General features: G+C 46.1%; 1 pseudogene; it reads right to left on the bottom strand.

The window, feature by feature from the left end:
• Positions 1-6710: 6710 nt before the first annotated feature.
• Positions 6711-7634, bottom strand: LOC126508566 (UMP-CMP kinase-like; annotated as a pseudogene).
• Positions 7635-24940: the final 17306 nt, after the last annotated feature.

Below are 24940 nucleotides of genomic sequence, written 5' to 3'. Positions count from 1 at the left end.
CAAGACAGTCCTCCATAGACTGCACAGATGCCATCTCCCAGCTGGCTTCCAGATCTCATCAAGTTAAAAATTGTTACCCTGTTCCCCCCACCCATGAAAAGAATAGCCTACAATGTTGACAAAAATAGTACAGTAGAAATAAAGTTCATCTAAGGTGTATATGGAAAGGATAGGAAGCTAATAAAATGGTGATGCAGAAAATACTGTGTTCTAGATTTGTTGCCTGAAAAATAATTTCGAAAATGCTGTGTGCTATACATGTGCATATACGTACGTGCATGTATATGCACACATCCACATGCAAGAAATAGACCAAGTAGCTAGCTGGGTGGAGTAGGACAGACCTGCAATCCCAGAAGTCATGAAACTCAGTCAGGAAGATGAAGAGTTCAAGATCAACCTGAATCACATGATGAGGCTCTCTCAAGATCAAAATATTTCAGGTACTCGCCTATCATCTTCATGGCACTTCCTCACCCTACCTTCATGTTCTAGAGACTGTTTTCCAGAAGGAGCAGTCATGGCCTTTGCCCATACTCCTCTGTCAGCTGCAGCTCACTGATTCTGGAGTGACCTTTCCCTCCCAAGATGGGCAATCAGCCTCTCCATAGAAACTGGACCTGTGTGTAGCTAAGGTAGCTGCTGCCTTTGTCTGCACTACATGGCCACCCTCAGCAGCCCGAGGATTTCCTGTAGTCTTCAGGAACCTCAACTCGGGTAAACCCAAGTTTCCTGACTTTGATTTCAAGATGAACAAGTGGGAAGCAGGGTTGGTGTTCACTAATAATAGAAATGTACTCATGGAAAGAACAAAACACACCAGAGAGCATGCGTGTGCACAAGCCAAGGGGGAGTTACAGTTTATTCCGTGGTATTTTTAATACTGTTTTTAACCATGGAGGCTAAGAGAGAGATATTTGGGAAAGGAATAGGACACACTTAAGTGTAGATATGGGCTTCTCCAGGGAAAGACACAGTAATGGCATCACTTTAGCTATGTGTACCATTTTGCAGCTATCCTGTTGTATAGCAGTGCTTTAGTTAGGGTTTCTATTGCTATGATGAAACCATGACTAAAGAGCAAGTTTGTGAGGAAAGTATTTATTAGGCTTCCACTTCATCATTGCTGTTCATCAGTGGACGAAGTCAGGACAGGAACTCAAATAGGGTTGACAAAGGTTTCTGTCCTGCAGCATATCAGTCCCAAAGAAACACACAGAGGTCTACATTAATTATAAAGTGGTTGGCCTATTAGCTCAGGCTTCTTATTAACTCTTATATCTTACATCTTAGCCCATAATTCTTGTCTGTGTTAGCCACATAGCTTGGTACCTTTTATCAGTGAGACATTCTCATCTTACTTCTTCTGTGTCTGGGTTATGACTGCAGACTGCATCTTTCCTCTTCCCAGACTTCTCCTGTTCTCCTCGCCCCACCTATACTTCCTGTCTGCCTACCATCCAATCAGCATTTTATTAAAATAATACAAGTGACAGGATACAAGACCACTGTTCTAAAGCACAGGACAGGATCCCAGATGTTGACAGAGGTTTCTGTCATGCCCAGTTGCACAGCCGTTCAGTCACAAAGAAACATACAGAAGCCTAAATTAGTTATAAACTGGTTGGCCTATTAGCTCAGGCTTTCTTATTAACTAACTCTTACATTGTACATTAGTCCATAATTCTTGTCTGTGTTAGCCATGTGGCTTGGTACCTTTTATCAGTGAGGCATTCTCATCTTGCTTCTTCTGTGTCTGGGTGACTACTACAGACTAAGCCTTTCCTCTTCCCAGAATTCTCCTGTTCTGGTCATCCCACCTATATTTCCTTCCTGGCCATTGGCCAATCAGCATTTTATTAAAACAATACCAGTGACAGGGTACAAGGCTGTTGTCCCACAGCACTCCCCACACCCCTCTTCTTTTTCAAAAACAAGAATTCTGACTCTAATCTCAGAGGCAGGAGCTGATGCAGAGGCCATGGCGGGAAACTGCTTACTGGTGTATTTCACATGGCTTGCTCAGGCTGCTTTGTTATAGAATCCATAACTGAATATTGTTAATTATGGTGAAATCCTGGATTCTTAGATGGCAATGACAATAGGAGATGAGTTGGCTAGTTTTATGTCAACTTGACACAATCTAGAATCAATTGGGAAAATCCTTCTGTAAAATTGGCCTGTAGGCAAGTCTGCAGTGCATTGATTAGTGATTGATGGGGAGGGCCCTCACTGGGGCAGTGTCATGCCTGAGGCCTGGGGTCTATAAGAAAGCAATCTGAACAGTCATGAGGAACAAGCCAGGGAGCAGTGTTCCTTCATGCTTTGGTTCCTGCCTCTGGGTTCCTGCCTTGTTTGAGTTCCTGCCCTGACTTCCTGAAAGTGTAGACTTGTTGGTCATCATGTTTTGTCACAGTGATAGAAACCCTATCACTCCTTAGAGTCCTTAGAGACAAGGAAAATTACCAGAACACAGTTCAAGCCTCATCCTGATACCCAGGATATCATCCTATCTTAAGATAAGAATTAAAAGTTGTCTGGGTAGTTTAGGGTAAAAAGACCTCAAGAGATGGAATCTCTCTCTCTCTCTTTCTGTTTCTCTGTCTCTCTCCCTTTTTCTGAAATGCCAAGAATGTCTTTGGGACTCTAGGCAGCCTTATCTTTGTCAGAAGTCAAAGATGCCAAAAATGTTTGGGGGGGCTTTGATCCCTGATCTGGTTCCTAAATGATTTTCTTTGTTACCTCTTCAGAGAGGAGAGCACTGAATGGCAATAGAGAAATACTAAGGGAAAGTCCCTGGTCAGGAGAATAGACTCTGTCCTGGGCAGAGACCTAACATTCCTCTTAGACAGTATCAGTGTTCTAATTAGGGCACCCATCCCTAGAAAGGTGGGTTCACCTTGAACCATGTTAAACAGATGGGCAGAATAATTATCCTCTTAATGAGATACTGTACTTTTCCTTCCCAGAATTCATGCCCTCCAGTACAATTCCTTCAAGCCAAGCCATCACAAGGTTGGTTTGGGTCTTCCATCCTTTTAATCCTAACTCAGAAAGGTACAGCTGGTTCCTCATTCTTTTTCTCACAATTGCTTATGAAGACTGGAACTGGTGTGCTTTCTGGTGCTTTGGGCTTCCTTCCTCTTTCTCTGAAGCTCCCACCCACACCACGTGACCGACTTCTATTCCACCATAGCAAACAGCCTGCCTTGCCCCCATCTCTACTCTCCTCCTCCTAGTAATTGTCAAGGTTTACAGCCTGCCTTCCCTGGGACTTACCGTGTAAATGTTAACGAAATTGTCCACAAACTTCTATTTGAGGTCTTTCTTAACGAAGACAACCTCACGGTTAGAGAAAGGGATGATATCCTGGGTATCAGGAAGAGGCTTGAACTGTGTTCTGGTAATTTTCCTTGTCTCTAAGGAAACATGTCTGACAAGTTCAGAAAGCTGAATATGTCATTAGTGATTGAACCACCATGGAGCCCAAAAACAAGGTCAGTTGCAACAGATAGAAAGTTCAAACAGGTGCGCAGAGGAGCAAGCATGGGGAAGAACAAGAGAGACAAATGAACGGGTGTCCAGATTTCCTCCTGAGGTCCCGCCTTCAGTTCTAACCCACATGGGAGGCCCAGCTTGGTAGAGTGACGCCAATGGCAGCACTCGTTCACGTGGAGCAAGTATATGACCCTGTCGCTCGCACAGTGACTCCATGGCTGTCGGTGTTCTAACCCCCTTTAATACGTGAAGGAGAAAGGTGGATTTTTCGAAAATCCTTAAGAAGTATACATTTGGTCTTACAGACACTGCCCAATGGCTCCCTCTCCCAGCCCGGTTCCAGTCTTTGCTTTGCTCTCCAACCTTACCCCTTAGAGTACCCCAGGACCTTGCGCCAGGTCTACCTCTTCCTTCTCGTCTTTAGCTCTTTCCGCTGGCCTTCCCACTGTGTAACTGCTGTATCGGGAAGAACTGTATTGAGTCACGGTTGCACCGCAGGGCTCTAAGCCCCTGAGAACACGGTTTAGCTGCTCTTGACTGTGAGGCCGTAGACTGCAGTGAATTTCTGGCTTTCCCCTCAGTGGCCCCCAGGCGCTGTTTCGCAGATGTGTTTTTTGTGCTCCAGCCACAAACCCATCATAGTCGTGGTTGGATGCTTAGTGTGTGTGTAAGGAAAGGAAATATCAGGATGAGTCTGGGATATCATGTTCTTGCCAGAACCCCAAAACTCTTCCAACAACTGTTTCATGACAAGCTAAGTTTTGTAGAGTCAGGAATTTTATCTAGAAATGAATTTTGTTGTATGCTCTGGTATTTTGTGTATGTTTTCTTGCTTTCTAGGGTGAACAGAGACTGATATTTTAGATTCAAAATATTAGTCAAAACCTTATAAGATGTAGGTGGTTAAGTTTAGGGTCTGTCCAAATGTTTAAATGATAATTGTTCATTAAATTTAGGCTTAGTGTCTTAAATGCTTAAGAGTGTTTTTCCCCCTGTGGACTAGAAATGAAATGTTGCCTTGTTGGCTATTTTTAGTGCGTGTGTATCCAAGCACAAGAACATGCCAATATGTTCATGTACACATGTACATGTGTGGAGGTCAGAGGTCAGGTGTCATTTTTCTGATGTTGTCTGCCGTGTTTTTGAGACCGAATCTCTCACTGACTTGGAACTGACCAAGTAGGTTAGACTGGTGACCATGGACCCAGGGATCAGTTCATCTCCACCTCTCCAGCATGGGGATTCTACCACACCTGAGGTGGGGCTACTACCACATCTGGCATCTTATGCTCTGGGTACTGAACCTGGTTTTTCCTTCCTCATGCTTGCAAGGTAGGCTCTTTCCCCTCTGAGTTCTCTCTAGTCTGTCTTGTTGACTTGTAGAAATCAATTAAAATGAGATTATAGCTCGTTATGGTGGTTCACACCTAAGATCTTCAGGAGGCCGCATAAGCATGTGAGTGTGTATGTGCATGTGTATACGTGGTCGTGTATATGTGTGTGCTTGTATGTGCGTGCTCATGTGAGTATGTGTGTGCACATGTGTATGTGCACATGTGTGCATGCCCATATGATTGTGTACATGAATGCTTGTGTGTGTGCGTGTGTGCTTGTGTGTGTGTGCATGAGTGTGTAATTTAAATATAAAAGGTACAAGTTAAAACTCAAGCAAGCATTTCACTGCACAAAAGGCTATCCAGACAAGAAAAGAAATTGGCAGGTGGATATATCAGTCAGTGTAGGCTGAATTAATCCGTGGTAGCAAGAGGCTCCAAAAATCTCAGTGATTTACCAAAGCTGGTTTTGTTCACATTCTCATCAATCGTGGCTGTCTGCCTCTCTGACCCAAACCCTCTTGCTCCAGGACTACAGCTAAAGGTGTCCCCTCCCTCTAGAAGGGAGGAAGATGATGGCCCTGCCACATGATGGCTCTTAATGCTTTCACTTAGGATTAGTTCTGTTAGCTTCTGCTTTGGTCAAGACAAGTGACACAGCCACTCTTGAGGGCAAAAGGTAGAATATACGCTCCTCCCAAAAGAAGGGGACCGCTAAACACTTCAGACTGATGTAATGAGCCAGAGAAGCTCCATCCTCCCACTGCGTGGGCAGCAAATATTCTCAACACCGACACGCTTACCATAACTGGGAATGAAGACAATGATAAAGATTCTTATAATTTACTTTTGTCCCTATGATGTGTGTAATACCAGTATGTCCTAACCTTCAGGACAGAGTCTTTCTTGTTATTGGAATTGAGATGATTTTGACATTCTTTGAAAACTTTCTTCCCATGAATTAAAGCTTTTATTTAAAAATAAAAATTGAAGTCAGGCCTGTGGCACATGCCTTTAGCTCCAGCACTCGGGAGGCAGAGGCAGGCAAATTTCTGAGTTCGAGGCCAGCTGGTTACAGAAGGAGTTCAAGGACAGCCAAAGCTACACAGCAAAACCCTGTTTCAAAAACAGCAACAACTATATCTATATCTGTATCTATCTGTCTATCTATCTATATCTATATATCTTTTTTATAAGATATATTTATTATTTTTCTGACCAATGTGCAATGATTTTTAAAATCTTTTTAAAACAAGTAACCATGAAACAATGTATTCCAGAAAATAAAATACAAATGGGAATTTTAACTATTAGATTGCTTTTCCTAATTTATTCTAACTCTGTATTTAGTCTAAGAAGCAAAACAAAACAAAAAAAAAACCCTGAAGTATTATTAAAATAAGAATGAATCATATCAACATAAACTAGCACATGCATGTCGGGTCTACTACTAAGAACCGTGTTAACATCAGTTAAATGATGACTAGCCCTATGTCAGAGAGCATAGGAACACAAGTCATTTTCCCTTGCCCCACAGATTATGTCAGAAGAAAGCTGGCAATCTTGTCAGGCTCTGAAGCCCTGTCCCGACTCAAGCCTTGAAAGCAAAGACTATGCCCTGTCATACATCTTTGCATATGCTGTAATAAGTTAACACCTAAGTTTTAACTTTTGATAGAAAATGGTCAGTCATTTGATAAATACTAGAACATTGCTAGGCATCCATTTTGTGAGTTCGTTTACTAAAAACCTTGTGCAAGAACTGACTAGAATTTGGTACACAGATTCACTTAACAGGTTGGAAATCTTAATGTGCAGCAAAAGAATTTCCAAATCCTAACACGGTGCAATTACAAAAGGGATATACATGCATACTCAACAATTTTGCTCACAGAAAGCACAAACAGAAAAGGGACAGTCTTGTAACACAAACAACAGCTAGCTGAAACCCTTCTTCATTTGGTGAGCACCATAATACCTAAGATGATCAAACCTGAATTTACTGTGTACTGTGACCACAAATTAAAAATATCACATAATTTGTCTTACTATATATTTCTAGACATTAATTGAGATGTAATTTTTAAAGATTAAAATTGCCTTAAAAGGGGGCTGTGATAGCAGCTATAAAGCAATATTCAAGCATGATTTAAAGATATTTTTTCAGGGTTAGTTAGCCTTCTTTGTCAAAAATCTTCACGACTTCACCAAAAACCTCATCCACAGACCTAGAAGCATCTATTTTCTTGACTTTCCCCATTTGTTCATCTAAGTCAATAACTGGTTTTGTTGACTGGAGATACGTCTGAATTCTCTTTTCCAGGCTCTCTCTGTTGTCGTTGCTTCTACCACTGCCTTTTCCCCTTTCAAGACATCGCTCAATACAGATCTCATTATTACAGTCAAAAAACAGAACAAAAGATACATCTGCCTTCCCATCCACGGTCTTGTTCCAACCTTGAAGGTTATCTTGATTTCTTGGAAATCCATCAATCAAGAATTTATTCTTCTGAGCATTGGCAGCCATTGTTTGGTCCATTTCCCTCTTCAATAAACTGATGGTTATCTCAACCGGCACAATCTTTCCTTCTTTAATGTACTTTTCAATGAGTCCACCATACTGTGAATCTGGATTCTTCCTTTCATCACGAAGAAGCTCTCCAGCAGAAAGGTGTGTGTAGCCATATTTCTCGGCAATGCACGCGCACTGGATCCCCTTGCCTGCACCGGGCCGCCCAGAACAAACACGACCAACGGCTTCATGAGGTGGCCGGGACAGAGCCGCATTCCACGGGTCAGCGGCGGGAAGCTTGGGACCAGGACGTGCAGCAGCCAACTACGACAGCTGCTCAGCCCTATATCTATATATCTATATCTATCTATCTGTCTATCTAGATATAGATAGATATATAAATTGAAAATTGTAGCCAGATTAAAATGTATAACTTTTGATTATCAAATAAGACAGTTGGGTAACTAATTTGTATTTTAATGATTTACTTTTAATTTTGTCTGTTTAAAACTATCTGCTGTAACAAATGAATGTTTAAGCTGTAACATTATATATATATATATTTAAAGTTTTTTATTTTTATCTGCATATGGGTGTTTTTGCCTGCCTGTATGTCTATGCACCTCATGTATGCAAAGAGGACATCAGCTCCTCTAGAGCCGGAGTTTAGATGGTTGTGAGCCCCACCATGTAGGTGCCAGGAACTGATCCTGGGTCCTCTATATGAATACTAAATGCTTTTAAGAGCTGAGCCATTTCTTTAGCCCCTACTTTTAATTTTTTAAGATTTATTTTTATTTTTCAAGTTGTGTGTTTGTGTATGGCACATGAGTGCAGTGCCTATGGAGGCCAAGAGAGGGCGCTGGATGTCCTTAGCTGCAGTTACAGATGGCTCTGATCTGTTAGACATAGATGCTGGTTAGTGACACTTTTCTGTACCCCTGGTTCCACAGTTGTTCAGTCCCAGTGAAACACACTGAGGTCTACATTATTCATAAACTGGTTGGCCTATTAGCTTAGGCTTCTCATTAATTAATTCTTACATCTTAACCCATAATTATTGTCTGTGTTAGCCACATGGCTTGGTACCTTTATCAGTGAGACATTCTCATCTGCGTCTTCTCGGTCTGGGTGACAACTACAGACTGAATCTTTCCTCTTCCCAGAATTCTCCTGTTTTCATTTCCCTGCCTCTACTTCCTGACTGGTTGCCCCGCCTGTACTTTCTGCCTAGCTACTGGCCAATAAGAATTTTATTAAATAAGTACAAAAAACAAGTCTGTACAGGGTAAAACCATTGTCCCACAGCAGCTGGGAACTGAACTCAGCTCCCCTGGAAGAGCAACCAGTGCTCTTAACTGCTGAGCTATGTTTCCAACCCTGAGTTTGATACTGGAAGGTGGTATGTACCAAAAAGGGCTTTGAAGAAACACATCTCAAAATGTTGGAGGAAAATATATCTTTCAGAGTTTAGGGTTTACATATAGCTCCAGCATATCACTTGTGAAGGCCTGGCAATGAAATACAATGTAGTTGTTAAATAAATAATTCAGCAAGGGGTGAGTGTAGGTCAGTTGGGCAGGGAGAGGCTGACACTCATCTTGTATTACATGATACATTGTTGTCGTGGTTATCTGGCCCGAGCATCCTGACTTAATGTCCCCAGGAGAGATTACAATTCTCTGGCATAAAACTTAATTGTTGTAATAAATCTTATGTGCTCCAATATCAAGCTAGTCAGCATTCCAGAAACCAATGGAGAAGGGGTTCATGAAGCCCCGCCTCTAGCTGAAGAACTATTGGCAGTTGATGGCTGCTGAGGAGGAGGGACTGGGCTACTGGAAGGTTGCCCACACTGGGAATGGGTCTACACTCAAGCTCAAGTACACACACACTTGCACTAACTGGGCTCAATGAAATTTTTTTTTTAAGGCAAAAAGAAGGGAAAGTGATGGATGCATTGGTAGAGGGGCCCAGGGCAAGCGGGAGGGAGGCATGGGGTCACATGAACAAGAAACATTGTATACAGGTGTGAAGTTGTCAAAGAATAAATGAAAACTATCCTTTAAAAATGACTTCATTGGGCAGTGGTGGTGCATACCTTTAATCCCAGCACTGAGAGGGTAGAGAGACAGGCGGATTGCTGTGAGCTTGAGGCCAGCTGGTCTACAGGGCTAGTTCCAGGACAGCAAGGGCTACACAGAGAAACTCTGTCTCAAAAAAAAAAAAAAAACCAGACAGGAGGAAAGAAAGAAAGAAAGAAAGAAAGAAAGAAAGAAAGAAAGAAAAAAGAGGGAGAGAGGAAATAAAAATGATTGTGCCTGACCCTCCATTTCCTGCTTCCTCTATTTCTCACCCCTTACTTCAGATAACGATGACCTCATCTTCACCTTCCCCACCCGCCTCGTCCACTGCATGTCCTTTTCTCGACCTCGTGACGAATCTGCTTGTCTTCTGCACATCCCTTCCCCTCCCCATCTCCCCACCCCGGTCACCTCAGCTATAGCCCAGCTGAGGCCCCATCTGCCAGTGCTGTGATCTCCACAATGGCGAAAGCCATCTCTACTGTTTGTTATCTCCCAGTCTCTGGCATTCTGTAGATGTCTGAACTGGTGGAAACAGGAAGCGTCCAAACGTGTATATATACAAGCCTGGAAGCAGAGCTGCTTAGAAGGGTAGTGAAGGGTTTCAGCAGGGACAAGTTTCTGCATTTTTTGGTGGTGACAAGATTCCGTATATGAGAAACAGTGGAGAAAATAGACACAGAAAACAAGGCGATTTGATGGGCAGGTGGAGCTTAGAGGATGGGACCAAAGTCAAGGAACGCCGACGGCCACTAGAAGCTTTGAGGGGCAAGAGATGGATTGAGTGTCCTCAGAATCGTCACAGGGTGAGCAGCCTTGGTAACAACTTTATTTCAGACCTCAGTCTCAAGAACTGTGAGAGAACAAGTTTCTACTGTAAGCCGCTGGTATGTGTTAGTGACTTTGGTTTTGTTTCTAACACCAGTGTTAGGAAAACTAATACACCCTCGACTTTATGAATACAGAATTACCACCGGTACTGCAAACAAATAAAAAACTAAAAGTAGAACTCGTTATTGATCTCGATAGCAGAGCTCTTGTCCAGGGTGGGCTGGGTTTGGGATTCAAAGCTCAGTGCCATAGAATCAACAGAATGATGGGGGTTTGTACAAGGCACATGAGAGGAAACTCTGGAAAGAAGAAAATAGGGTGGTTGACACTGGGAAGTCAGTTGGCTTAGGTAACCAACAGTAAGGACCCATCCTTTTCCTTCGCTGAGTGAAATTGACACCTCATGCCATCAGTCTGTGTGTTCATAGTCTGGGCTAGGTACTAGACACCAAGCTGATCGCTTCACCAGAACCTGCATGCGCTCTGAGGTAGACACCAGCACTGGCCTGCTCTACAAACGGAATAGGCTCAGGGAGGCTGTGTCTGCTTCTGTGCTCACATAAGGAAGGGACAGAGAGGACCCAGCGGACCCCTGCCTTGCACTCCAGTCCTGGCCTACGCAGCTCCCTGACCCAGTCTTCTCTTGTACTGAGATTTTGGTAGTAAGCTTGCTTATTGTACCGAAGCTCTCCACAGTTCCACAAGACCAGAGCTGGGAGTGGACTAGGTGCCTCTGGGTATAGCATCCTCTGCCCCTGACCTAAGTGTGGCATGGGGCGCCAGCTAGTCCTGGCTACCTTGGGGCCACTGGAGTGACTTGTCAGTCTCTGGAAAGGTGAGGTGCCTATTTATGGGCCCTGTCACTGAACCTTGGCCCATCATAAGGAAGAGAAGTAGATGCTAGCTCTCAGCCCCTGCCTTACCCACAGAGGATGGTGGAGCATGGAGAGACAGACACAGTTCCTAGAGAAGGGCGTGGGCCATTCATAATGGAACTTCTGGTTTGCCTTGGTGCTCTGGATTAATGGGTCTGTCCAGATTGCTTTTCAGTAATGTACAGGGACACGAAATTAATTTTCACTTGCTTTCCGTTTCCAGAACCTAGCAATGTTCCAGACACAGGCCCAGGTAAAATCGTCAGTGCAGGAGGGAATGGAAACTGTCTGGCTGTAACTCTGACAGGAAGGCCTGGATTTAGGATTTAGAAATCGTGTGTAGCTTGCTTTTCTCCAAGGAGGACAGAGACAAGATGCAGGGCCAGAGAAGCCAAGAGGAGGAGGACTTGGATTGGACTGCTGTAGCAAAGCGGACACAGCCCGGCCCCACATTCTCCCTTCCTCCCAGCCTCCCTTGCATGAGTTTCCCAGATGAAGCAGGTGCTGATTTCTTTCACATGTGTGTGGAACGGGGCCTTCCATCCCTTTCAACAACTTTGTAACCAATTCTGCAAGAGTTCCCATAGGCTTCTCTTTGTGAGATCTCACTGAAGATGTACTCCAGTCATGGAACAGAACCCTCAGGCTGGGGTGGTAGACGCTCATGATAGCAGTTCCTGGAGGGTGGAGGCAGAGGCCTGAAGAGTGAGATCTAGTCTCAAAAAAAAAAAAAAAAAAAAGCCACACCAGAGCTCTGAATGTCCTTGCTGCAGAGGGTAACTGCACGCCGCCTCTGCTGATAGAGTTTGGAATACTCTGGCCAGCATTCATAGATATGTCTGGGATTGAAATCAGCCTTACCAAATGTCACCATATTGTCCTTAGACCTCAGAGGAGGTAGATGTAGAATGGAATGACAAAAGTGTCCTTCATGCAGTGAACTCAGGGGTTCTCTTTCATTTCTGTGTGGTGCGTGTGCATGCGTTCACGTTTGTGTATGAAGGGGCACACGTGTGCACGTGCATAGAGCAGGCAAAGGGCGGCACCAAGTGTTTCCCACCCTCACTTAGTCTGTATTTACTGAGGCAGGGTCTCTCTCTGGAGCTCAGGACTTACCAAGTCTGGTTGCTCTAGCTAACCAGCTTGCTCTGAGGAATGCCCCGCCTCTGTCTCCCCAGAGCTAGGAGTACTATGCCTGGATTCGAACTCTTATCTTCACACTTGTATGACCACCACTTTTTCCACTGAACTATACACACACACACACACACACACACACACACACACACACACACACACCGTCCCTCTTAGGACTCTTTCCTTCAGCAAACTTGTGCTGTGTACTGTCTAAATGTCAAATTCTAGCACCATGAGAAAGGACAAGTCCTTCATTTAGTTGCTCAGTCCGCTTGAAGACATAGACTATAGCAGGTCATTGCAATGTGATTTCACAGTCAGTGGCACAGGTATATACAGCAAACTGAAATTAGAAAGAGATTTAACTGGTGGCTGATAGTTTCAGAGTATAAATTAAAATGAGGAGACAGAGGACGTTACTATCCACTCAGAGGACTGAGTTTCACGACACGGTTGGACGCTTGGGTGGAGACTGAGCTAGACCTGGGTTGTAGTTAACCTGTATGTTGTGTGTCCACTTGTTCACCACTGTTGTAAAAGGAGTGGTGGGCCCCTTCCCACTGCCCGGCTGCCGGCCACCTGGCTAGCTTATACCCCGAAATAACAACACACAGATTGTATTCATTTAAACACTGCCTGGCCCATTATATCTAGCCTCTTATTGGCTGACTCTCACATATTAGTTTAACCCATCTCCATTAGTGTGTATCGCCACTTGACTGTGTGGCTTCCTGGCATGAGTCTAACCAGCGTCTGTCTCGGAGAGGAGAGCCATGGCCTCTGCCTCACTCTGCTTTCTTTCTCCCAGCATTCTGTTCGGTCTACTCCACCTACCTAAATTCTGCCCTATCAAAAAGCCAAAGCAGTTTCTTTATTTGACCAATGAAAGCAACACATAGAAAGAAGACCCTCCTACACCATTGTGACAGAATGACAGGCACAGTGATTAAAGTGAAGAAAGATTTATTTTAGCCCATGGCTTTGGAGGTCCATCATGGTTCTGTTCAGTCGGGTCCCATGGTAAGGAAACACATCATAGAAGCAGGAGCAGATGGCAAAGGTCATTCTCTTTGTGAGGGACAGGGCAGAGGAGAAACAGGGAGAGATTGAGTAAGGATGTGTAGGCACCAGGTATTCCTTTCAAAGGCAGGCCCCTGTGACTTCCTCCAGCCATGCCTCACTTCCTGACATTCCAGAGCCTCCCAAAACAGCACCACTGGTTGGAGACAGAGCATGGACTCTCGAGCCCACAGTGGATGCTTCCCATCCAAGCCATAATACTGTGCGCACCCACTTCGCCCTAGCAACGACGGTGGTGTGTCCTGTATAACATCTTGCAGCTTATTTCCTCCTAACCTCATTTAATGGTGAAGTGTATATCAGTAAAACTCTCTCAGCCCTGGGAGCCACAGTCCTTCCTCCATCATTCTAGGATTTTGGGTATGTAGCAACTGAACACAGAGGAGGTGGTGGAACTCACTAATTGCTAGGGAGGGAGCCTTGCCATCAAGCACAATAGAAAGCTATCCTCCAAGCCAAACAGCTGCCGTTGTCATCAGGTCGACTTGGCTGGGCTTGGGAAACATCACAGCTGGGGCTGTTGATTGTTGGCATTCTGGGGTAGAAGGAGAAGTGGGGAGCTCACTTGATCTTCTCCTGAGTGGTTACTGCTCTCAGCCATTTGAATACATTTTACACTGGTCATGTGGGGTGCGGAGATGGGAATCTGGTGAGTTTCTAGAGGTTGGGAAAGGCTAACAGGAGAAGCTTTGTGTGTGCAGCCGTGACGGAGCTGTCATCCATGCTTGGCACAGACCTTCTAGTGTGGCTGGCTGCATGTCACCCGGCTCTGTAATTAAGCCTAAAAGACTCTCTGGTTCCCCACAGCAAACTCTGGTGGAATCATCCTTTGGTTTGTCGGTGGGACTCAGACAATTTTTACATCTCCCAAAGGAAGGAATTCTCACGTAGATGGGGGACTGGATGGTCCCATCCCTGCATTACCTCTGGCCTTTTGTTGGGAGAGCACAAACTTCAGAGACAATGTCCTGTCTACAAAGTGGAATTTGTGTCTGCTTCATTCACTTGAAAGCCCTTGTACATAACTCCTAGACAGGGCCACTTGAAACAAGCTTCTGTGGATGGCCAACATTTTGAGCCAGTGGAGCTTTGATGGGTGTGTGTATCTGAATCTTCACCTTGTAACAGCATAGAAAAGGTGAAGAAACCAGGGCAGAATGTGCTAATCCAAGGTGGGATCCTGGAAACGGGTTGGGACAAAACGGGTGAAAGCCCAGAGTCCAGTACCAAAGGTAACAAGCATGCACCACACCAACAGTCATGGCTGGCTGCAGCACTAGCTTTTAGGGGCTGCAGAACCAATGTAGACTTGGGTACAAACCACAACTATGCGTTATAACAGAAAGAATCTGGTTCTGAACGCTAGGATTACAGGATCCGTTCTTTCCTTGTGTTTTCACCACTTTTCTAAAATGGGCTGTCCGAGTGTGATAATTACGGAGGGAAAAGAAGGGTGCCATTGAAGAACGAGTGCCTGTGATTGGCTGCAGCCTGCACTCAGTGGTCAACTGATGGTCAGCTGAGACCCGGCCTCTGACAAGAGGCAGATTCCAGGAGCTTAGAGGCCCTGCCAGGAAGAAAGCAATTAACCAAGAAGGCATCCACCCTGAGGCTTGGCTGGCCCTTGCTGGAGGGAGGGAAGGTACAGAGAAGCCACAGGGAGAGGACAGCGATGTTTTTCAGGTGCGTTCCTAGACGGGGCTGGTGCTCATCCACAGATCCCAGAGCCCTAGCTGAAGACGAACTGCGAGGTCTGGCTTGGATACACAGCCAAATGCCAGCTAGTCTCTGCGGCTGTGTGCCAGTGCAGCCACGAAGGAAGACGGGCAGGTCAAGGGACCTGGATTCCTGGTCCATTTCTGAGCAGCTCTGAGCAGCGAGGGAGAACAGCACACATGGCTGCCGGCCAGCAGCAAGGCCAGGAGCCCAGGTTTCCATGTGGATGCGTTTGAGGCTAAGATTTCCTCCTGCTCTCTTGTCTAGCACGTTCCCCTTGGACCAGTGACATCTGCATGGTTGGGAAGCATGCTGGGGATGCAGAAGCTCTGCCCCCCCCCCCCATCTCTAGTCAGAACGTGCAACCTGGCTGAGAACCAGTTGACACCCTCGAGCGAGGGGAGGCACCCACACTAATAGGCACACAGCTCCAGTCTGGGGCCACTGGATTTGAAGCTGGACCCTTGGCCTCAGAGATCAGGCTGGCTCAGGGCAGCAGGGACCGGGAGCCTGCAGGAAGCCTCCCTTCGGTTGGAGACTGGGGATCGGGAGCGGAAATGACATGTAAGAATAGCCCACGGCAGCTGGAAAAAGTGTTGATTCACGGATCACTTCTGCTATTTAGGGCAAAAGAGGCTGGGCAATAGTTCGAACCCCGGCAGCCTCCTCTGAGGATGTGGGGGCCGCATGAGTAAATCCCCGGAGCCTGGTAGCAAGCAGGGGTCTTATTCCATTTTCCAGATGGTTGAGAGGTAGAGCTGGGATGTTGCCAGCTGGCTGAACAGACTCAGGACCCTCTCTTCACTCTTCTGGTGCCAGCTGGTTCTTGGGCCAGCTCTGCAAGCTGTGCCCAGGCACACGTCATTCCAGGTCCCTGGAGACATGCCAGGAATCGAGCTGTTGGTTTTTCTCATCACAGCCAAAGCCCTGCCTTGGGGCTTCTCAGAGGCACAGAGACCCACGCCTCTTTCTTTCTTCTCCAGTGTTAATGACAGCTAGTACTTCTCAGACCACACATTGCCCCTCGCACAATAACACAGATAGATGTTGGCTACGGAAAGGCTAAGGCAGGGATACAGAGGCCGCAGTGTTCAGGGGGCTGTACTTTAGGCACAGAGAGCTGATGTACTCAAGAGTCTCTTTGGGGGACCAGATAAAACATTTAATAAATGCTGAACACAGGGCTGTCAGATGTAGGCCCGGAGGGTGGGCAGTTTGGAACTGCTGGTATATCTCCTGCTCGTGACACACAGCCCACTTCGAACAGGTATTCAGTCCAAAAGTGTGGCCCAATCCCTCATAGCACCCTTTTCTTTCATTTTGGGTGGTCAGGGGAGGAGGTGGTGCCTTTTCCCTGTGGAACTCAAGGGGCTCCTGTCCAGGTACGGTTGGACACTTGACTTTGCCTGGCCCAGTGAACTCTGTCCTGGAAACTGTCCGCACTTGTAGGTGCCCCTCAGGATGGCATCGGGCCTTCTGGATCTATTACCTGGGGGACGGTTTCCTTGACTCTTGTGTTCTTTAAAAAAAAAAAAAAAGAATGCTGCTAAGAAACTGTATAAGCAGAATTTTATTTAGCAAAGCAAAAGATAGTACATTCCAGAGATCGGAGGAGATGACCCAAAGAGGTTTTAGCAGCCCGCTGTGTTCTGCATTGTGGATTTTAAGGAGATTTATATAATATTTACTAGATGGTGGCAAGGTGACCCCTTCCCACTTTCCAACTGTGTTGGACCAGATCATTCTTCTAAGTCTGTGATCCTCTTATAAAGCTCCTGAGGTAGGAGTTAAAACATAATACAAATCAGATCACGATTTGCTCGTGGTCTTTTTAGAGCGCGGAGCCCTTTGTGTGTGCTGCAATTAGGGAAATGCCTGGCGATTAGTTCCTGACACCGTAGGAAGAAGCTGGCTGTAGCTTCGATGATGTTTAACCACCAAAGGGCAGCATGACCATGGGGAGGCAGTTTCCTTGGGTCCCCACGTCTACCTCCCTGCCTGATTGACTGCAGGTGGAGGCCGAGACTCCGTTGTAGCCCTTTGGACCCTGCTCAGACTGAATGTCTCTTCCAGTTTTTGTTATTGTTGGTTGGTTATTAACAGATGCTTGTGCCTTATCTTCTACAGTTTCTGTTGAATGCATTGTTTTTGGCTATCCTAATTCTCCAAAACCGTTATCTGGCTGTTCCTATTTGTCCTCTTTGATGCTGCCTTCTGTTTTTGTGATATAGATGGATGTATATCTTTACATAGTTTAAATATTACATTTCTCTATCTCTATGTCTCTGTGTCTGTCCATCTCTTTCTCTCCTCTGAGCTGTCTTTATTCTGATTGGCTGATCTGTGGTCTTTTAGAGAGATGAGCTAAAGATGGAATAGGAAGTCCTCAGACATTCCTACTCTATTGCTGCACAACGGATTGTCACCATGACGCTGTCTTTGTCCTCTCCACCCACCTCCCAAGCTTGCCTCATTACGTTAAGCTGGTTGATGCTTATATTTAATGATACCTGTGCTGTTATTTTGCTGTACTTTTAATCCCTCCCCTCCTCGGGCTCTTTTTTTTTTCCTTCTTACACTGAGATAAACTTGTTGTAAGTCTTTTTCTATATGTACCTTCTATTTTCATTTAAGTAACTTCTTTTTTTTAATTGAGTTAAGTAACTTCTTAAAGTAAGTATTAGCAGATGAATTATCAAGTCAAAGTCCGTGGGCATTTTCAGCACTGTCCTGGTGCTAGCAATTCCTTCCTTAAAGGTAGAAGTACGGCGTCAGTGCAGAAACAAAGGAAGACGGCTACCCAGCATGAGGCTTTGGAGTGTTTGGAGGTTCGATAACCTATCGTTAATTGCTGAGAAGTTGGACATCTTTCATATGGAATGTGAGGAACAGAGACCCAAGGAACACCAAGAAACTGCCCAGACATAGAAAAGAGCCTTAAAAGCCTTTTGTGCAAAGGCAAAGCCACCCCGTGTTAGCTGGAGCCCATCACTGAGACGGCTGACTTTCTGAAGTTCCACAAAGCGTTGGGTCCAGAAGCACAGTCGTCAGGAGAGGGGCCTTAGCTTGCAGTACAGCCTCACAAAGATTGGACCTAAAAAGGCTAAGTGATGTGATGGACCATCCTGCCTCCATCTAGGGAAGAGGGGCAGGGTAGTCAGACCCTGGTGGGAGACTGCCTAGCTTGAAACTCTTGGGGCGAGTCATTAATCCTCTGTGGTGCTTGTCAAACGGGATGAACGTGACAGTGACGATCTCACAGGGGTTTGCCCCTACTCAGTGAACTGACACAGATCAGGCACTTCAGTTGTGCCTGGCACATATCAAGCATATAGTGAAAGATGCCTACCTTTGGAAGGGACGAAGACAGGCTGCTTCAGGTAGGGGAGAGTTCTCTGTCACTTTAGGTCTCCACAAAGCAGGTGACAAATGTTGGGAAGGCTCTGGGTGTTGGGGGGGGCGGATCCTGGATCTGAGAAGGGATCAGATTTGGCGAGCTGAGCATCTGTGAATTACATCTGCCCTCTGGGCAGGTGGCACATGGTAAGCCTAGCAGACCTCAGTCAGCCAGCAGGCGTGACAGCTGTGCTCGCTGAAATGGAAACGCACTTCTGTGCGAGCAGGCTGCTTGCGGAGCATGTTCCTGGCAGCTTTCGCCAGTGTGCCGAGGAACAGGGTGAAACACCCTCCATCAGGGAGGGCAGGAATGGGTGAATCAATCTTGCCACCCCTCAACCCATGCATGGTATGCAGAACAGACTCTAGCTGCCTGCCATTTCTGGCTGTACTGAAGTATAGGAGGAGGAGGAAAAAGAAAAGGTCACAGGCAGGGGCTGTGTGTGGTGGGTGGGTGGGGGCTGAGTGAAGGGACAAAGATGAATGAGACTCAGTACTGACATTACTCCCTTGTTCTAGGTTGCATTTACTTATTGCACTTTTAATTATCATGATGGCAAGTTTTAGTCATCAATTTATGAGGGATTCCCTATCAAAGTGGCCTGCAAGCATGTCTATGGGTCACTGATTTGATTGCAAATGTCAGCTATTTGGGAGGAGCTAGCCCACTGTGGGCAGTGCCATCCCCTAGGCAGGGGAACATAGGGTGGGAGGGCTGAGCACGGATAAGCATGTATGCCTTCCTTCTTTCTCTGCCCTTGCCTGTGGGCATGACTGTCTACTTCAGCTTCCTGTCTCTCTTGACTTCTGCTTGGTGATGGACTGTACCCTCTGTCTCTCTTGACTTCTGCTTGGTGATGGACTGTACCCTGGAACTGTGTTCTACAACAAACTCACCCTTTCCTAAGTAGCTTTTTTTGTTAGAAAATTTTATCACGGCACCAGAAATGAAACTAGAATAGCTATTCTTGCTAATTTCTTTACCCTTTTGAAGGCTGTTTTGCCTGACTTCTTTTTTTTTTTTTTTTTTTTTTTTTTTAGAGACAGGTCACTGCCTGGAACCCACAGTCTTTGTCTCGAGCTCTCAAGTCCTAGGGTTGTGGGCATAAGTCACTACACACAGAGGAAAACCTGTCTTTCTTTCAGAGTGATGCTGGAAATTGTGTGTGTGTGTGTGTGTGTGTGTGTGTGAGAGAGAGAGAGAGAGAGAGAGAGAGAGAGAGAGAGAGATATTTGAGATTTCACAAGTCTCGATTAAGCAAAATCTGAGTGAGTGCTGTACCTATGACCGGCTTCCCCTAGAAGCAGACCCTGAAATGAGGATTTGAATGCAGCTCCTCAGGCTCAGTTGGTAGAGTGATAGCCTAGTATGCACCCAGGCCCCAAGTCTGATCCCCAGCGCTGTATAAACCAGATAGAGCACTGTTGCTCTATGAAGAACTGCATCAGCTCCTGCCTCCAGGTTCCCGCCCTGTTTGAGTTCCTGACTTCCTTCAATAACGAACAGTGCTGTGGAAGCATAAGACAAACAAACCCCGTCCTTCCCAAGCTGCTTTGGTCATGGTGTTTCATCACAGCAAAAGAAACCTTAACTAGGATACTGCCTGAGTGGCCAGCGGCTTCTGCAGGTGCTGGTGGCAGGGTGGCAGGGAGCCCTGAGTGGCAGGAGAGTGGCGGATCATCAAAGCATCCAGGCGTCTTGGAGGGCTGGGGTGCGCACTGGGAAGTGGCATAGGTGCCAGCGAGGCCTTCTGCGGCCTGAAGGTTCTCAGGTGTTTGCTTTGTTGGTGTTTTGGTTTGATTTGGTTATGACAAATGGGTAAAGGAAACCATCTGAAGGGGGAAGAATCTTTTCTAGGGCTTGTGGGTGTCAGAGGCTGCAGGCCATGAACAGCTGGCTCTGCTGCTCCTGGTGCTCATGGGATGGGTATGGAGCTGCTCACCTCTCTCTACCTGGGAAGCAGAGGAGAGCCTGCACTAGCAAGTTTCCCACCCCAGCCTGGAAGCTGTTGCTTCCCAGCATCCAGGAGTATCCTGGCCCTCAGTCCTCTCTAAAACACCCTCACAGACACTTCCAGAGGTTATGTTTGGTTAATCTAGGAGACTCTCAATCAAGCTGACCAGCCAGGCCTAGTTAGTTGCCACATGTTGGCAGGAGAGCTCGGCTTCCTAGGCCTGCTGGGTCAACTCTTATTTCTCTCCCCAGTCTGTGTCGTCTATGACTAGAGAATAATTTTAGTTTTTGAAAGTATGTGTGTTTGAGTCTGCCTCAACCATTCGAGGTGGGTTCTCTACAAAGACCTTGGCCCTCTCTGACCCTCTCCAGGAAGCAGGAGAGAACTTCCTGGGAAGAAACCAGGAACACGGATGTATGTTTTCTTGTTTCCTAGAATCTGCCCACCTCTTTTCTTCTTCAAGACGGATACCTCGGGTCAGGCTGGCCTTGAATAGGCTCTGTAGCCTCTGTCTCCCAAGCTCTGGGGCTGTATGAATACATTACCTCTCCTGCTTATGTATGGCATTGGGGTTGAACCCAGGGGTTTATGTTCATTAGGCAAGAGCTCTACCAGCTGAGCTATGACTCCAGTTCCCAACTTTCTTCGCCAGCCTCTTTATCCAAGTCCTCCCAGTTATTAAGTGTATTAACCCATTCTGTGTTAAGCAGGCCTTGCTGACTAGTGTGGATGAACACCCGGACTGGAGTCCAGGCCCTGAGAGATCTAGCTGTGGGACTGAGAAAAAGAGACACCATGAGGGCATCTCCAGGCCTCATAGCACACCTCAGCATCACAAAGAGAAGGGCTCAGTCTCAGTCACTAGGAGGTAGGAACAAGGTGGGTGACGGGAGGGGGACTTATCAGAGACTGGAGCACAGAGGACACAGCCCTCTCCACAGGAGTGCACATAGTGTGGCTACAACATCCTTGTTTTACAGTTCTTTTATTCGGTTTGTTTTGCAGTGGTGGCTAGGAATTCCACATGGGCCAGGCAAGAGCATCACATGGGCCAGGCAAGAACTGCACCCCTGCTTGAGTCCCCAACAAACCCTACCGTATCACACCCGCCAGGCGAGAGCTGCACCCCTGTGTGTATTTCCAGCTGACTTTGAGTTTTCTTAAGAGACATTGTGTGATCTCCCAAGTTTTAGAAGTTTGCTCAAGTCAACAGTACTCCCACCCCCACCCTGGGGCCTAGCCCCCCCCCCCCTCCATTTAGTGTCAGGCAGTCTGTTTTGAATCAGATGCTGCCTTGGTTTCCTTCTCCTTGGAAACCCACTGTCTGGGGCAGGGAGCTTTAGGCTGAGGTCCCATTTAGACTCAGCTAAAAACTCATGGCTAAGCAAATACAGGTTCTTCCATAGATCAAAGCATATCTAACTTTAAAAAATGATGTTCAATTGCTTGTCTGTCTACACACTATGTGCATGCTGTGCCTTTGGAGGCCAGAAAAAGGTGTTGGAGTTATAGTTGTGAATCACCATTTGGATGCCAGGAACTGAACCTGGGAACTTTAGCAAGAACAAGAAGTGCTCTTAACCACTGAGCCATCAACAAGGTTCACTTCTGAGAGCTCCACAACCAAGTCATACATGCACATGCATAAACACACACACAAATTGTAAAAAATAACAAAATCCCACCAAAAAAACCAACCACAAACAAAAGCAAAACATACACACACAGAAATAAAATAGCCACACAAAAATAAACCAAAGAACTCTCGATGTTTTGAATTTGCATTTTCCTGTGGGACTGAGTTTATAACTATCTTGTGGTGTGTGTGGCCCATGGGCCATGGGTTGGTTATGTCTGCGAGAGCCAGAGATCAAAGCTTGAAGGCTTCCAGTCTAAGGTAACTAAGGATGAGATGATGAAGGTTTTCCTCCAACAGAGGCCTGGTCTAAAGCCTTGGTGTCATGTGTCATTCTAGCCACCACAGGGCCCAGCGTGGTGCCTGGTGCACAGCAGAGCAGATTGCTCAGGGAGCCTGGAAAGAATGAATGAGTGAATGAGAGTGGACAGATGAATGGCTCTGTGCTCATGGCGATGAGTCTAGAGAAATAATTTCATACACCACATTCTTATTCTCAGGGGAGGAACTTTCCCAGGATGCCTGTGGTATAGAAGGGGTCCTGGAGTAGAAGGGAACATGCTAGGGAGGACAGGGAGATGGGGACAGGGACGGACCCGAGAAAAGCTCACTCCAAAGTAAACGTGTCTGAAATAACCAAAAGGAATAATTTGTATGCAAAATTTTTAAAATTACCTTAAAGAGTAACTGGTTGAGAACAAGGCTATTTCTAGAGGATTGCTGCCCTCTAGTGGATCATATGCAAAGAGCCTTACACTGGCAACCTCTTGGTGACTTGATGCTGTGGGTGTTTACAAGTCCACAAACCCTTCTATTTATCTTCTATCTATCTGTCCGTCATCTATCTATCATCTATCTATCTATCTATCTATCTATCTATCTATCTATCTATCTATCTATCTATCTATCTATCTATCTATCATCTATCTATTTATTATCTATCATCTACCATCCATCCATCCATCCATCCATCCATCCATCCATCCATCCAATCTACCTGTTGTGTGTATTGTGTGCAAGACATACATAGCATGACATGTGTGCAGCAAATGCATGCTGTGTGTGTATGTGTGCACTTATGCATGTGAGTGTGTCCGTGTGTGCACAGTGCAGCATTCATGTGCCATGGTGTGTCTGGTGAGTCTGATTTCACCATTGGTTTCTGGGCTTGAGCTCACATTATCGGGCTTATGCACCAAGCACTTCTCAGGGTGGGTCATTTCACCAGCCTGTTCACAAATACATTATTTAGAGGGGGTGTGGTGGGGAGCATATGGAGCACAATGTGTCCCGGTCCTTATCCTCCAGGGGCTTCAGAAGAACCCAGGACCGAGGGACTCTGGAGGGTTGTTTTCTTGTGCAGCAACCCACTGAACACTGGAGAGGGCGAGAGCAGATGAGAATGGTGGACAACAGCATATGGAAAAAAGCTGATTACCACCTAGGCCTACCCCAGCACTGGGAGGTAGAGGGGGAGTGTGAGTTCAAGGCCAGCTAGGCTGCATAACAAGACCTTTCTCCAAACAATACAAACAAGTTGACCAAAACCCTTTTCCACTAAAGCGCTCCTTCCACATGCTTTTCCTAGACACCAGATATCTGCTAATTCCCACCCCGGCGAGCATTAGAAACCAGGCAACAAATGAATAGCTGTCGGGGAAATGTGGCGACAGACGTTCACACTCAGCTAGGAAACTCCTTGTGGACACATTTGCTCTCAACAATGGGCTTCTGTCGTGTCTTATGGTTTGAATGAGAAATGTCCTAGTTCAGCGTAGGCCTTGAAGGGTGTGCCATCCTCTGGCTCCTGCCTGGCACTCTCTTTCCTGGTCTGGTAGCCACGATGGACTGGAACTATGAGCCAATAGCACAATCCTTTCCCCCTAAAGTCACTCCCATTCATCTTGTCAGAGTGCCAACCACACTATAGATTCCAGAAGCAGCCCCTGCACTGAGTGCTCCGGCAGGTTAGCAGCTGAAGCTAACATCCCAGGCCCTAGGAAGTCGCAACTTCGGTCTGGTGACCTCTGAAATGGGCCTTGTTTCAAGTCTCCCTTGTGTGACTCTCAGCTTGGACAGGTAGTGTTAAAGGTATGCTGTGCTTTAATTTTAGTTACATGTATACTTGTGTATGTTTAATTTTAGCTACATGTATACTTGTGTGTGTTTAATTTTAGTTACATGTATACTTGTGTATGTTTAATTTTAGCTACATGTATACTTGTGTGTGTGTGTGGGGGGTCTTGCATGTGAGAGCCAGAAGCAAGCATTGGACCCCTTGGAGCTGGAGATACAATCGGTTGTGAACCACCACACTTGGATACCTTGATTCAACCCGAGGTCCTCTACAAGGGCGATAAGTATTCTTAATTACTGAGTCATCTCTCCAGCCCCGCACTTAAGATTTCCTTAGCCAATATTCTGCCTCTTATTGGTTTCTCTAATTAGTTATCTAATCCGTCAGTTGTTGAGATAGGGGCTCTTGTCCTCCGGGCTGGCGTCCACTTTGCTATGTAGACTTGGATTTCTGCTCCTCTTCCTCTCCCTCCCAAGGGCTGCAGTTACGTGTGTGTGCTATCACGCCCAGGTTATATGATGCTGGAGCTTGAACCCAGAGGGTTGTGCATGCTGGGTAAGAACTCTACAGCCCGATCCAAACCCCAGCCTCTCACTCTTCCTTGACTTTGATGCTCATCACTTCTTTCTCTTGTAATAAAAACAAAAGTTCAGAGGGTCCCTCTGGAATGACAGGTTGCTTTGAAGGCTCCTCTCTCTGTCCCCGAATCTGAGACTGTCTGCTTCTGCCTCTAGTGATTGGAGGATGGACAGGCAGGGCCCCTAGAGCCACCTTTGAAGCTGGCTGGGCTTTTAGATTTGAAAAGCGCA

Source organism: Alexandromys fortis, unplaced genomic scaffold (assembly GCF_014885135.2).
Source record: "Alexandromys fortis isolate MF-2015 unplaced genomic scaffold, M_Fortis_MF-2015_v1.1 scaffold_79, whole genome shotgun sequence".
Taxonomy (NCBI): domain Eukaryota; kingdom Metazoa; phylum Chordata; class Mammalia; order Rodentia; family Cricetidae; genus Alexandromys; species Alexandromys fortis.
The sequence above is the reverse complement of the archived record's forward strand: the minus strand, read 5'-3'. Positions and strand labels throughout refer to the sequence as shown.